This window comes from Puma concolor, chromosome A3, assembly GCF_028749965.1.
Source record: "Puma concolor isolate L17-30 chromosome A3, mPumCon1.1.hap2, whole genome shotgun sequence".
In the NCBI taxonomy this organism is placed as follows: Eukaryota; Metazoa; Chordata; class Mammalia; order Carnivora; family Felidae; genus Puma; species Puma concolor.
In genome coordinates, this window is record NC_141669.1 from 106,386,341 (window position 1) to 106,401,182 (window position 14,842).

The window sequence follows — 14,842 nt, forward strand, 5'->3', positions numbered from 1 at the left end:
CAACCAGGTGCCCCCATGCGTAAGTATTTTTGGGCATTATTGTGTATTGCAAGGGAAGCGACAGAATAGGCACAGGCACAGAGACAGTGGAGGCTGACTGGGGGGAGACCATGGGGCCAAGTTGGAAGCCAGGGTAGGGACCCAGATCCATAAGTCAACCAGTAGACCAACGGGCCTCTTTATGACTTCCTGCAAGCGTGGAGATGTTTAATGTCCTATCTGTGTTTGTTAACCTCTTCCCTCCAGTGGTTGTTCAGATGAAATGTCAGAATACGTGTAAACTGTAAAGTGCTACACAAACTTGAGGTAGGTTTTAATTATTGCTGTTATCTTGGAGTATGATATTAAAAGATTCTTCCACTTGTGCTTCCTTCTGCAGCACATATACTAAAAAAAAGATTCTTCCGCTTGAATTCCTTTAGACTGTCACTTTTGTCATTCAGTTGGAAACTTTCTGATATCCACTGTGATTCTCCTTTGACCTATGGGGTTATTTGTAAGTGTGTTATTTAATTTCCAAATATTTGACGTTTTTCTAGCTATCTTAAGTTACTAATCCAATTCCATAGGATTTCAAGCTCTTGAAATTCATAGAGAGCTGTCTTCCTGCCCCAGCAGTTGATCTACCTTGATGAATTTACTGCTTCTACTTGAAAAGAATGTGTATTTAGCAGTTATTGGGTAAGGTGGTTATAAATATCAATTAGGTCAATGTGGTTGATACAGACTCTTTTGTTTTAGAAAAAAAATTAAATGTCCAATCGTCCGAGGAATGGAAATTAAATATGGTACATTCATACAGAAGACTATTTTATTCCTAAATTTTCATGAACAATTTCACCCTGGATATTCTCAAACTTAGAAAGTTCTGTAACTACTCACCATAACTCTGGATTTTTCCCTTCAGAAAAATTCCCTGAGTAGATGAGAATGACAGACAGTTATTGATGGCTAACTTTGCACAAATCACAATGAAGTATTTATCATCAGAACTTCTGAAGCCTCAGAACCCTTCAAGCCTCAGCTTTCCAAGTATTTACCTGAAGGCTTTCCAAAGCTAGTGACCCAGGAATCTGGAAATGGTTACATTTTGCTCTACTTCATGACTGAGCGCACACTCTATTGCATCAGCTAATTCCTCTAAAAGGGTGAGAAGCTGGGCGGGGGGGGGGTCTGAGAAGTCTATCTTCTACAGCTGCTGTTCAACTATGAGCTGTAGCTTCCACATAAGCTAGAAGGATGGCCTGATATTGAAGGTTCAGTATAGACAGAAATACAGGAAACATTCATTTAAAATCAAATGGATGGGGCGCCTGGGTGGCGCAGTCGGTTAAGCGTCCGACTTCAGCCAGGTCACGATCTCGCGGTCCGGGAGTTCGAGCCCCGCGTCAGGCTCTGGGCTGATGGCTCAGAGCCTGGAGCCTGTTTCCGATTCTGTGTCTCCCTCTCTCTCTGCCCCTCCCCCGTTCATGCTCTGTCTCTCTCTGTCCCAAAAATAAATAAACGTTGAAAAAAAAAATTTTTTAAAATCAAATGGAGTTTGATGAATGGTGCATTTTATGACTCAAGAGTTTTTGGCTACAAGCAGCAGAAATGAACTCTGGCTGATTTGAGTTCCCCAAATTAGGAAGAGTAGGTAGTGCCTGTAAAGAGGAGGAAAGATAGATAAGTGGGATTCGGAAATGGGCAGGAAACAAGGTGAGTCCAGGTGTGAGGACTGCTCTGCCATATTTCAGTTGCCGTGGCCCCTGGGAACATAAGCAGCTGCTGCCTCCCAAGTAGGAAAAGGATTCAGAAATTAGCAGAAAAAAAGAGATAAATGCCCACTGAATAATAGTTTCTTACTGTCTTTATGATAGAATATATTCACATCACAAGGCAAAAAGAGGGCTTTTTTTGTTTTGTTTTGTTTGTTTGTTTCATAGTTTGATTTATCGAGAGAAGTAGGTAGCACTTTAATAGAATGCTTACTCTGCACATTGGCCCGGACGTCGGAAGAATGGATTCAGTACTGGATTTCTTATGTACGAGCTGTGTTGTCTCTGTCAAGTCCCTGTTTTCTTGACCCTCATTTCCTCACCTGTAAAGGAGCAGATTAGAGTAGATAAACCCTAAATTATTTATCAACAGAGAAACTCTCTCTTAGCACTATACAATAGAACTTTCAATGATTGTGGAGGTGCTCTGTCCAACATGGAAGCCACATGAGACTCTTGAGCACTTGAAGGGTGGCTGGTGTGACTGAAAAGCTGAACCTTCAATATTAATTAATTTTAACTAATTTAAATAGCCACACATGACTAGTGACTATCATATTAGACAGTTCAACTCTAAATTATAAACCCTGTAAAAGCAGGGCCTTGTCTGCCTTGCTGATTTATCTACCGTCAGGGCCAGGCACAGTAACTAGCTGAGCATTTGGTAGGTAGCAAGATTCCTTTAAATATTCATTGGGCCACAACGGTGCCAGTCACTGCGCAAGGTACTGGGTGTCAAATGTGAACCCACCCAACACAAATCAACGTTTTCATGGAGCTTACATTCTACTGTGGAAAACACACAATGGAAATATAAGTAAAATTTTTAGTGTGTTGGATGGTGTTAAGACCCAAGGGAGAAAAATAAATCAAGAGGTTGATAAGGAGTATGAAGGCTGGAGCAGGGGGGTTGTTATTTAAATAGGGAGATTGGGCAATAAGAAGGTGACATTTGAGTAAGGACTTGCTGAGGCTAGAAGTTAGCTGTGTAGATATCTGGGACAGCACACTCTAGGCAAAGGCCCTAAGGTGAGATCATGCCTGGAATGCTTCAGAAACTGCTAGATGCCAGTATGTCTTTATTGTAGGAGGGAACAAGTGGAGGGATGATAAGTAAGGGGATTAAAAAAGTAATGTGGCATATGAGAAGGGTGGGTGGTGGAAAGTGGTCCCTGTAAAACCTGGTAATTTTTTTAAAGACTGATGGAAATTATTGGAGGCTTTTGAACAGAGAACTGTGACATGATCTGATTCATGTTGTAAAAGTCTCACACTGGCTGCCCAGTTAAGAGTGTTTAGGCCAAGGGAAGATGTAGAAGGACCATGCAGGGAGCTATTCCAAAGATCCAGGCAAGAGGTGGTGGTGACTTGGAATGCAGTAGCAGGGGATGTGGTGCGAATGATCAAATTCTGGTTTTAGAGGTAATGCCAGCAGCACTAGCTAATGGGTTGGCCATGGGCTATAAGAGACATGAGGCAAAGATGATTGGAATTATTTTGCCCTGAGCAACTAGACTAATGGAGTGGCTGTTCACTGGGCTGGGCAGGACTGTGGACGAGGCAGATTGGAGCACTGACCAGAAGTTCCACTGGCATCTGTTGAGTCCAAATCTAGAATGAAGAATGAAGGTACTCTCTGAATCCTCCAGCTCCAGGGATATAAAAGTCTCTCATTAGACCAGAAGGTATTGATTGCCCACCTTATGGGACCTAGAGTAGCATGGTCATCTGGACCTTGCTCTGCTATTGTGCCAAGGTGTGGAGATTTTCCCCAGTCCCCTCCCCTCCTCCTGGAACCCTCAGCTGTCTATGACTGCCCATTTCTCAAAGGGCAAAGCATTCAGCTGGCCACTGTTTATTCTGCCTGAAGGAAGTTGTCTAGACAATGTTTCACTCCATGCTAATAAAGTTTTGCTTTTTTATTTTAAATTTAATTTTAAGGTGGTGAATAGATTGAGTACATTGTGTTTGTTCCCCAAGTTGCTTCCACTTTGAGGCTAGAAACCATTACACAGTTTTAACACAAAAGAGACTTTCAAAATGTGTATATCCTGGGGATGGACGTGCCCTATTGTTAGGACATTTAAAAATAAATTTGCCTTTATTTTACAAAAGTTTGCTTAAAACCAGAAATGTGTGATATAGAAAGTAAATGCAATTAACTTCAGAATGCATGGCACTTGGGTTAAAAAAATACAATTGAGGGGCGCCTGGGTGGCGCAGTCAGTTAAGCGTCCGACTTCGGCTCAGGTCATGATCTTGCGGTCCGTGAGTTCGAGCCCCGCATCGGGCTCTGTGCTGACAGCTCAGAGCCTGGAGCCTGCTTCAGATTCTGTGTCTCCCTCTCTCTGCCCCTCCCCCGTTCATGCTCTGTCTCTCTCTGTCTCAAAAATAAATAAACGTTAAAAAAAATACAATTGAGGGGCGCCTGGGTGGCGCAGTCAGTTAAGCGTCCGACTTCGGCTCAGGTCATGATCTTGCGGTCCGTGAGTTCGAGCCCCGCGTCGGGCTCTGTGCTGACAGCTCAGAGCCTGGAGCCTGCTTCAGATTCTGTGTCTCCCTCTCTCTGCCCCTCCCCCGTTCATGCTCTGTCTCTCTCTGTCTCAAAAATAAATAAACGTTAAAAAAAATACAATTGAGGGGCGCCTGGGTGGCTCAGTCGGTTAAGCGTCCGACTTCAGCCAGGTCACGATCTCACGGTCCATGAGTTCGAGCCCCGCGTCAGGCTCTGGGCTGATGGCTCAGAGCCTGGAGCCTGTTTCCGATTCTGTGTCTCCCTCTCTCTCTGCCCCTCCCCTGTTCATGCTCTGTCTCTCTCTGTCCCAAAAATAAATAAACGTTGAAAAAAAAAATACAATTGAAAAAGCTTGCTTCTTGGCTTCTTCCTTTCTTCCTCCCTCCCTCCCTCTCCTTTCTCTCCCTTCCTTCCTTCCTTCCTTCCTTCCTTCCTTCCTTCCTTCCTTCCTTCCTTCCTTTCCTTTTCCCTGGAAAGGATTCTAGGTTTTGGAGTCTTTCATTTATGAAAGTCTAGAAGTTTGGCATTTGTGTGTTCTTGGGGTGGTGCCAAGAAAATGAGATGTTTGTTATCTGATAAGACTGAGGGCTCTTTGATTTCCTGAGAGAGCACGAACTTGGAGAAAGAGAAGCCTACAGGAAGGTAACTGGAAAGGGATCCCCCATATAATGACTACATTCTGCCAAGCTTTCTCTTGGCAAAGCAACTGCTGAGAAGGGACTGCATTGTTAGGCCAAGAAGCCACTCAGGACATCTCCCTATTTGCTCACTGGTGAGTTCCTGGCTGATGTTCCAGAATTTGCATTTTTGACACGATTCCTCAGAACATTTTTACACACATGAAAGTTTGAGTATATTTGCTCAAAGATGTCCTGTTGGTGAGTTTTGCATGGTTGAAAACTGCACAAGTTTGAAGGTGACAGTTCACAAAAACTAGAACTCAAGGTGGAATGAGAGCTCAGTTATCTGGAGGTCATTTATTATCTAACTTGAACTGCCAAGAGCAGAGCCTGAGAAACCAAAACGAATGTCACAAAAATCATAAACCAAAACTCACTTATCTTCCAGAAAATCTCTTTAGACCCTCTTTTAGTGGACATTTCTTTTGAGCTGTGTGCTCTAATAAGGTTATCTTATCTTAAAGTCTTCTGGAAATTTGAAAGAGCCATTAAAATGGGGAAGTGATTTTCTGGAGCAGTGGTTCTCAAAAAGTCTGATTCTGGTACCAACAGCATCAGCATGCCCTGAGGACTTGTTGGAAAAGCAAAGTTCCTGGGACACCCCGGGCTCGCTGGGGGGGGGGGGGGGGGGGGGCGTGCTCAGTTGATTGAGTTTCGGACTTCAGAGCCGTTGGTGAATTCAAGCCTCACGTGGGGCTCGCTGCTGCAGTCAACCTGTCAGCACAGAGCCTGCTTCAGATCCTCTGTCCCCCTCTCTCTGCCCCTCCCCAACTTGTGCTCTCCCCAAAGTAAATAAATATTGAAAAAATGTGAAGGTCCCATCTAGCCCTCTCCTACAGGATTAGAAATTCTGGGGGTGGGGCCCAAACTTCCGGAGTTCAACAAGCCCTCCAGGTGATTGTGAGGCAAGTTCTAATTTTGCTTCTGCTGTCAGGGCAGAAGCAAAGAGCAAAACTGATGACAAGGGAAAGGACGGGTAAAACAAACGTAGGACCCAACAGGCAAAGAGAGGTCTTAGGATCCCATAGGATTGCTTAAAGGAGTGAGGAGGGGCAAACGTCAGTAAGAGGGGCCAGGTTGAGTAAAAGACACAGTCATGAAACAATTGTATGGCTGAGGCATAGATTTTAAAAGGATGGTAGAGAAGATTCTAGAAAGGCAGTGAGGGGGATCATTACAGGCTATATAAAGAATTTGGCTTTTTTACTTCAAAGTAATGTAGAGCCACTGAATTTCTAATGGTAGACTAACATGGTTAAAAAAGAAAAAAAAAAGTTTTGTAGTTGAAGGGAAGATTTCATTTCTCCAGAGATGCGGAATAAATGAGGCACTATTACATTCAGTTAAATGGTGAATAGTGCCCTGGGAATAACCCTGAAGTCACAGACCCAGAGTTCTGCTGTAACAGGATCTGGTCTGACCAGTTGTGGTGTACCTGGAACTTTATTTTGAGACAGGAATCTTGGCAGAAAATGAAAACAGTCATGTTAACATTTCAGAGTATCTTTCAGTGTTACGTAAATATAACTATCTCTCTTCAAAAAAGCTTCCATTTCATTCTAACAATATTTCCACAAGGTAAAATTTGGTTTCCCATTTTCTCTTCACACCTTTGAGCTTTTACTCACAATTTTATTATTCATACTAATAAATGCTAGAATGAAACCACAGTTTTAATATTCATACCAACTGCAGTGGAATTCAGCCTATGGAGAACAATTACTCATTAGTGGTCATGATTTTCTTTCACTTTCTTCAGTTTTTTGCATTCTTTTTAATGAGTTTTGTAGACTGCCACAAAATTACATGCCATGTTGCTCTGCCTAGTTGAAAGCTGGGTGGAAATACTAAAACAAGATATCCAAAATGTCCTTCAGAGGGGAGAAATACAGTAGATACATTAAAATATATATTTCTATGAGCATTATTCAGTAGCTGCATTGCTTGGTGCTCTATGTTTAAGTTATCAAGCAGTGGGGCACCTGGGTGGCTCAGTCAGTTGAGTGTCGTGCTCTTGACTTTGGCTTAGATCACAATCTCATGGTTGTAAGATTGAGTCCAAAGTCAGGCTCCACACTGACAGCACAGAGCCTGCTTGGGATTCTCTCTCTCTTGTCCCTCCCCTGCTTGCACTTGCTCATGAGCTCTCTCTCTCAAAAAAGAAAAAACAAGGGTGCCTGGTGGCTCAGTTGGTTGACCATCTGACTTCGGCTCAGGTCATGATCTCACGATTCATGAATTCTAGCCCAGCATTGGGCTCTGGGCTGACACCTCAGAGCCTGGAGCCTGCTTCAGATTCTGTGTCTCCCTCTCTCTCTGCCCCTCTTCTGCTTGCACTCTCTCTCTCTCAAAAATAAATAATAAAACATAAGAAAAAAAAGAAAAAAAATCAAGCAGTAAAAAAACCCCCAGATAACACCTTAGTGACTTTAGGAAGTTAAGATGTCTCATTTAAATGCTGTGTCAAAAGGAATGACAGTATTTTAAAACAGTCATGCTAATTTGAGGTACACTGCTGTCAGGCTACATGAATATCTGCCCTGCCATGGGTGAGAGAATGTGCACTTTTACACCTATGAAATGCAGCTCTTGGGGTTTCCATTTAGTGCCTTGGCCCCCCTGCCCTAATACAAAGAGAGATTCTACTTCCGGTGACCAGCACAGTTTCAAATGTGTTTTAGTTCTTGCTGGTGCTGGTCTTTTTGAAATAGAAAAGAAAGATGCAGGTTGCATTTGATGGCCTGTGCTAAAACTTCTAAAAGCATTCTTCTAAAATTCACAAAATGTTCTCTGCAGTTTTTCTATCAATGTGGTCTTTTGTTTATTGCAAAATAGAATATCCACTTATATAATTGAAACAAATAAAAAACACATTACTAGCATTTTTTGTTTAATGTTGGTTGCATAGAGACATGACGGATGTTCCTTTCATGATGTAAAAAAGAATATGTATGTGAGTTATGTTGGGGAAGAATGCCTTTAATTGATAAATATCTCTCTCTCTCTCTCTCTGTCTCTCTCTCTCTCTCTCTCTATATATATATATGGCTTTAAAAATGGGTTTTGGTCTTAGAGGTTAGTATGGTTTTAAAATGGTGTTACATAGGGGAAGGGAAGCAAAAATAATATAAAAACAAGGAGGGAGGCAAACCATAAGATACTCTTAAATATAAAGAACAAACTGAGGGTTGCAGGAGGGGTGTTGGATGAGGGGATGGGCTAAATGGGTGATGGGCATTAAGGAGGGCAAATGTTGGGATGAGCACTGGGTGTTATATGTAAGTGATGAGTCACTAAATTCTACTGCTGAAACCATTATTATACTATATGTTAACTAACTTGTATTTAAATAAAAAATAAAAATACAAAATATAAAAATATTCCACGAAATCACCACAATAAATGTTGTTTCCTACTGCAAAAGAAAGAAAGAAAGAAAGAAAGAAAGAAAGAAAGAAAGGAAATGGTGTTAAAATTCCCATAAATCTTGAATAACTCACTTATGGGCGCACACACACACACACACACACACGCAGATTTATTTCACATCTTAAAGTGCTATAGTCTAAAAATAGGTAAGGAAAAAGTCATCACCATTTCATAATCTTTACTATTCCTATGTCCCTCCAAAATGAGAAGGTAGTGGTTTTAACCTTATTGAATCCAATTTAAAGTAATGGGCACACATATTCAAAATGTTCAAAACATTTTAACTTTTTTTATACATGAAGGGAAGTGACTGATTCATGTGCTGCTTTCTTTATCTAGATTTTTTTTTCACTTTTCCAAAACTTGCCACCCTTCAACTTCTGTTCCATAAAGTCTTATCTTCTAAGGATCTCTTGAGGTCACCTCCTTCAAGAAATCTTCCTTGATTTCCTTCTAGCAAAAAAGTCTGAATCAAGAGCCTCTCCTTTGTACTCCCATGAGGCCCCCTCTTGGCACTTACAACTCTGTTTTTTTTTGTTTTTTTTTTTTAACTTTTATTTATTATTGAGAGACAGAGCATGAGCATGGAAGGGGCAGAGAGAAGGGGAGACACAGAATCCAAAGCAGTCTCCAGGCTCCAAGTTGTGTCAGCACAGAACCCGACATGGGGCTTGAACTCAAGAGCTGCGAGATCATGACCTGAGGCGAAGTCGGACACCCAACTGAATGAGCCACCCAGGCGCCTCTACAACTCTATTTTAATCTTTAGTTTATCTATCCATCCTCCCTGAAAGACTGAACCTCTTTAAAAGTTGGAAAAAAGTCTTGTTTGCTATGACATCTTCAGGGCTCAAAACAGAATTGAATTATCACTTGAGTGAATTCCTATATTACTGGGAGGCTTCATCTGGTCATTATGTTCAGGCATCCAAAAAAATCTCCTGAATGATCTACTGAATGTAGCAGTTTGTAATATTTGACTCATCTGTTTCACAGATTTATATTGAAAACCTTGCCAATATATCTACAGTGGTTAAGAGAACAAACTTTGGAACCAGAATTCTGGGGTTCAAATCACAATTCTGAGACCTTGGAAATTTTGCTTAAATACTTCATGTCTCATTATCTCATCAATAGAAGTTTGTTTTGAGGAGTTAATCAATATATATGTGTGCAGCAATTAGAAGAGTTCCTGGCACATAGTAATCACTGCATAAGTGCACACTGCTATATTTACTATTATTACTATTTGTAAAACAACTTAGTAACTAAAAAGACAATTGACTGTTTTGAAAAACTAGTTGTCTAAATATATATATATTATAAATATATATTACATATCGTATATATTTATATACATATAAATTTATATTATATATTATATATAAAATAAATTTATATTATATTATAAATGTATATATTATATGTTATACATATTATATATATTTATACATAAATTTTCTTTATTCTTTTTATTCTGTATCAGTGGTGAGATAAAAACAAGGATTCTAAAATCCATTTACAATCATATTTATAGTTCCTATCTACCAAAGGCATTTTTTCCTTAATTTTCCGCAATCATAAAATCTAGGCCCTCCCTAGCAATCCCCTCTGTACTGAAAAGAATCTCATGCTTTGACACAATTTGAAATTCAAACTTGACACAGGTTCCACAGCACTGTGGGCCGTGAAAAAAGAGGACATTCCTTATGTCATATCTTTATATGAGCATATGTCTTGTCTGAGTCTGAGAATGAAGTCTGTTACTATTATGCTCAACAAAGTATAAAGCAAGTATTTTGCACACAGGTCGTGTCTACTTAATTCATGCTGTCCATGTGTAAGACATTTTCCCTGCACTCTTTTTGGCTTGATATTCATACATGGAGGTCAGAGATGATTCATACATCAAAAATACTCATCTTCAGAATTTCCCTATATAGTCCTAGTCTTAAACATTTAGAGACTCCTATTGCTTTGTTTTCAAACTTTTTAAAAAATAGTTTTTGAATTTATTTTTGAGAGAGAGAGAGCGCAAACAGGGGAGGAACAGAGAGAAAGGGGACAGAGGATCTGAAGCATGCTCCACGCTGCTGACAGCAGTGATCCCAATGCGGGGCTTGAACTCACAAACTGTGAGATCACGACCTGAGCCAAAGCTGGACGTTCAACTGACTGAGCCACCCAGTGCCCCTGTTTTCAAACTTTTATTCACCTTTTACAGGTTTCCCATTGACAAGCATTAAAACAAAACTGTCTTCTGATATAGGAGAATATAAAATAACTTCTCTCCTGTATCTAGTCATAGCTGAAATATAACTCCTGCCTTGAGGAACACGACATGTGTGTTGCCCATAAAATGATCACAGAAACACCTGCTTTCCTAAAGCTTTAGTTCCAGGGCAACAACACCTATCTACTCACTGTAGAGAAGCCATTGTTCCCGTTTGATACACTAGGAAGACAAAGGCAGCAAAACAGGGACAGAGGGTTATTTTTTTTCGAAGTCACAGAAAGAATTGGAGGCAGAGAGAGAAAGGGGAGGCAAGCTCCTGGGGCTTCCCTTTGTTAAGTGACTTCCCTTTGTTCATCTACTTTGTCAGTTTTCAATAGTAGCATTATTTTTGTCTGTATAAGTGGGACAGAGCTTTAGCCAAAAAAAAAAATAAAATAAAAAAAAAAAATAAGGAGCAAGCCTTGAAAATTGAGAAAAACCACTTAAAAATGGATTCCACTTGGAGATACGAAGCTATCACCTCACCAAATACCTGCGTATAGCCCAGGATCAAAACACTGAATAAACGCACTAGCGCCACTCCATCAACGTTCCTGCATTCCTCCGTTCTCCCGTGGATGCACAGGGAAACTTCTGAACAACACAGAACAGAGGGCCACTTAAAATCTTAAGCATCACTTGAATAGAGACGGCTTTATAATCTATGCTTGCAGGACAGAATTCTAAAAATTAATGTTTTGTGGCTCTGATGTCACTGAAAGAAAACTGCAGCATGGGCATACATTTTCATGCCAGGACAATGAACATTTTAATGTACTTCTTGAAGACCTTCTGCAGTGCAGGAAGACAAGTTGCTGCCGGAAGAAGACGATACAATGAGAATGTCACCTGGAACACCAACAATCTTATCCAAAAAAAGCGTAATGAGAACACGCTGTCAAACGGTAATTATTACCTTTGGATAACTTAGGCATCTGCAAGCCGTTTTATCTAGCACACCTTTTATGTGTGGACTGTGGTCTCCATGTAAGGCTCTCTGATTTAAATTAATGCCTTCTTCAGGAATGTGTTGCATGGTTCAGATGTCCAGCAGCTCTCATTTGCTTGGTTGCAGATCCCCAGGGTAATAATGGCTAACATTGACCAGGCACTGTTTGTCAAGCAGGGTGCTACATTTACGTGACTTTTCCAATTTTATGCTTATTACGAAGGTACCTTCAGAATTCCTGTTTTGTGAGAAAACAGTATTACTGAGCACGAGCAGCTTGTCTGAAATCTTGCACTTATGAAATTTCACAATAGTTTTGAAACCAAGTGGTTTGTCTCAAAAAAAAAAAAATCTACACCACTAACCACTGGGTAACACTGTCTCACAAATATGACTTTAAATCAAATATGCATGGGGGCGCCTAGGTGGCTCAGTCGGTTAAGCGTCCAACTTTGGTTCAGGTCATGATCTCACCCTTGGTGGGTTTCAACCCCGGCTCGGGCTCTGTGCTGACAGCTCAGAGCCTGGAGCCCACTTCAGATTCTGTCTCCCTCTCTCTGTCTTTCTCCTGCTTGCACTGTGTCTCTCCTCTCAAAACTAAATAAACATTAAAAACTTTTAAAAATCAAATATGCATAGTATTAAGTCAATTCTAGGTTGTTTAAAACAATTATGGATTGCTCCCAAACTGCTAATTCTAATATCATTTGCCTCATTTGTTTTGTACATAATATATGCTATATTCTGAGACAGTGATGTGAGGTTTAAGATTTATGCTTCAAAGTTGCCATTTACCCCTAAACGTAAGACAGGAAGCCATCAAAATCCTAAAGGGGAAAACAGGCAAAAACCTCTTTGACCTCAGCTGCAGCAACTTCTTACTCAACACGTTTCCAGAGGCAAAGGAAACAAAAGCAAAAATGAACTATTGGGACCTCATCAAAATAAAAAGCTTCTGCACAGTGAAGGAAACAATCAACAAAACTAAAAGGCAACCACTGGAATAGGAGAAGATATTTGCAAATGACGTATCAGATGAAGGGTTAATATCCCAAATCTATAAAGAACTTATCAAACTCAACACTCAAAAGCAAATAAAATCCAGTGAAGAAATGGGCAAAAGACATGACTAGACACTTCTCCAAAGAAGACATCTAGATGGCTAACAGACACGTGAAAAAATGCTCAAAATCACTCATCATCAGGGAAATACAAATCAAAACCAGTAAGATACCACCTCACACCTGTCAGAATGGCTTAAATTAACAACTCAGGCAACAACAGATGTTGGCAAGGATGCAGAGAAAGGGGATCTCTTTTGCTCTGCTGGTGGGATGCAAACTGGTGCAGCCACTCTGGAAAACAGTACGGAGGTTCCTCAAAAAGTTAAAAATAGAACTACCCTACGACCCAGCAATTGCACTACTAGGTATTTATCCAAAGGATACAAAAATGCTGATTTTATGCTTATGACAAAGCGTACGGGCCCCATGTTTATAGCAGCACAATCAACAATAGCTAAAGTATGGAGTCCAAATGTCCATTGACAGATGAATGGATAAAGAAGATGTGGTATATATATACAATGGAGTATTACTCCTCAATCAAAAAGAATGAAATCTTGCCATTTGCAACTACGTGGATGGAACTAGAGGGTACTATGCTAAGTGAAATTAGTCAGTCAGAGAAAGACCAACATCATATGACTTCACTCATATGTGGAATTTAAGATACAAAACAGATGAACATAAGGGAAAGGAAGCAAAAACAATATAAAAACAGAGATTAGGACAAAACATAAGAGACTCTTAAATATAGAGAACAAACTGAGGGTTGCTGGAGGGGTTGTGGGTAGGGAGATTGGCTAAATGGGCAAGGGACATTAAGGAAGACACTTGTTGGCATGAACACTGGGTGTTATACGTAGGAGATAAATCACTGGAATCTACTCCTGAAATCTTTATTGTACTATATGCTAACTAACTTGGATGCAAATTAAAAAAAAAAAAAAAAGATCTTCTCCTTCTCTCTGAAAAAAAAATGCCATCACTGACCATTTACTTTGCTAATCACTATTCTGATTATCTGTAAATCACCAACTCAACCTTAGTGTCATAAAACCACAGCTGGTTTTCACCGTGATCCTTCCTGGTTCTGAGGTTGACTGGGCTCAGCAGGGTGGTTCCTGATGGCATACAGTTGCAACCAGATAGTGGCTGGACAGTCAGGCTGACAACATGTCTGGAGTCATCCTCATAAATTCTTTGTTTACATGCCTGATGCCCAGGCTGGAAGGATACAAATAGCTGTGGGCTGGAGGAGGCCGAGCTCCATGTCTCTTTATCTTGGTGTGGTCTCCCCAGCATGGCGGCTTGAGGTAGCCAGACTTCTTAGATGGTTCAGGGCCCCAAAGATGTGTGACCCAAGAGAGCCTGGAAAGTCATGCAGGGTCCCTTCTGCCACATTCTATTCATGAGAAGGGAGTTGTGGAGGCTAGCTTATCTCCAGGGGAGGAAAACTAATCTCCATCTCATGACAGGAAAAGTGAAAAGAATTTGCAGACATGTTTTAAAACCACGACAGGCACAATCATGAACAATTTGCAATTTCCTTTATTTAAGTATCAAGTTATCAATGCAAAGCAGACATTATTTTCCCAGTACAGTGGAAGTTTCAGACACTCAGCTGGGAAGTGACAGAACTCAGATACAAGCTCACATCTGCCTAAATCCACGTCCCTTTCTCCTATCCACTGCATTCTTAGTACCTTAATCCAAAAGTTTCCAGCAGATTTAAAACAGAAAATTTAGGGATAAAAAGCAGGACCATTCCAGGGGAATAGAGTAAACCAGTATATTGATCATTCATTCATTCATTCATTCAACAAACATGTATTAAATATCTACTATATGCCAGGTACTAGGAATACAAGGATATACAAATAGGATCCAAGCAGAATAAGGATATAAATTTCTGTGTGCATGCATCAGTATCAGAGTATTTTCCACACTCCTACTCTCATGGATATTAGTGTCTAGAGGAATGGTATTTAACAGATAACCAAGAGACAGTACTCAGAAAGGAGTGAGGACTATGGTAAACTTCATGGTGGATGTTCCCCATTCCAGGTGTTTCTCTGGAATCGACAATCACCTACCCTCACATGGAAAATAATATAGTTCAGTCTAGGCCACAAATAGTACCCCGTTGCACTGGCAATAGTGATAGGTCCAAGCA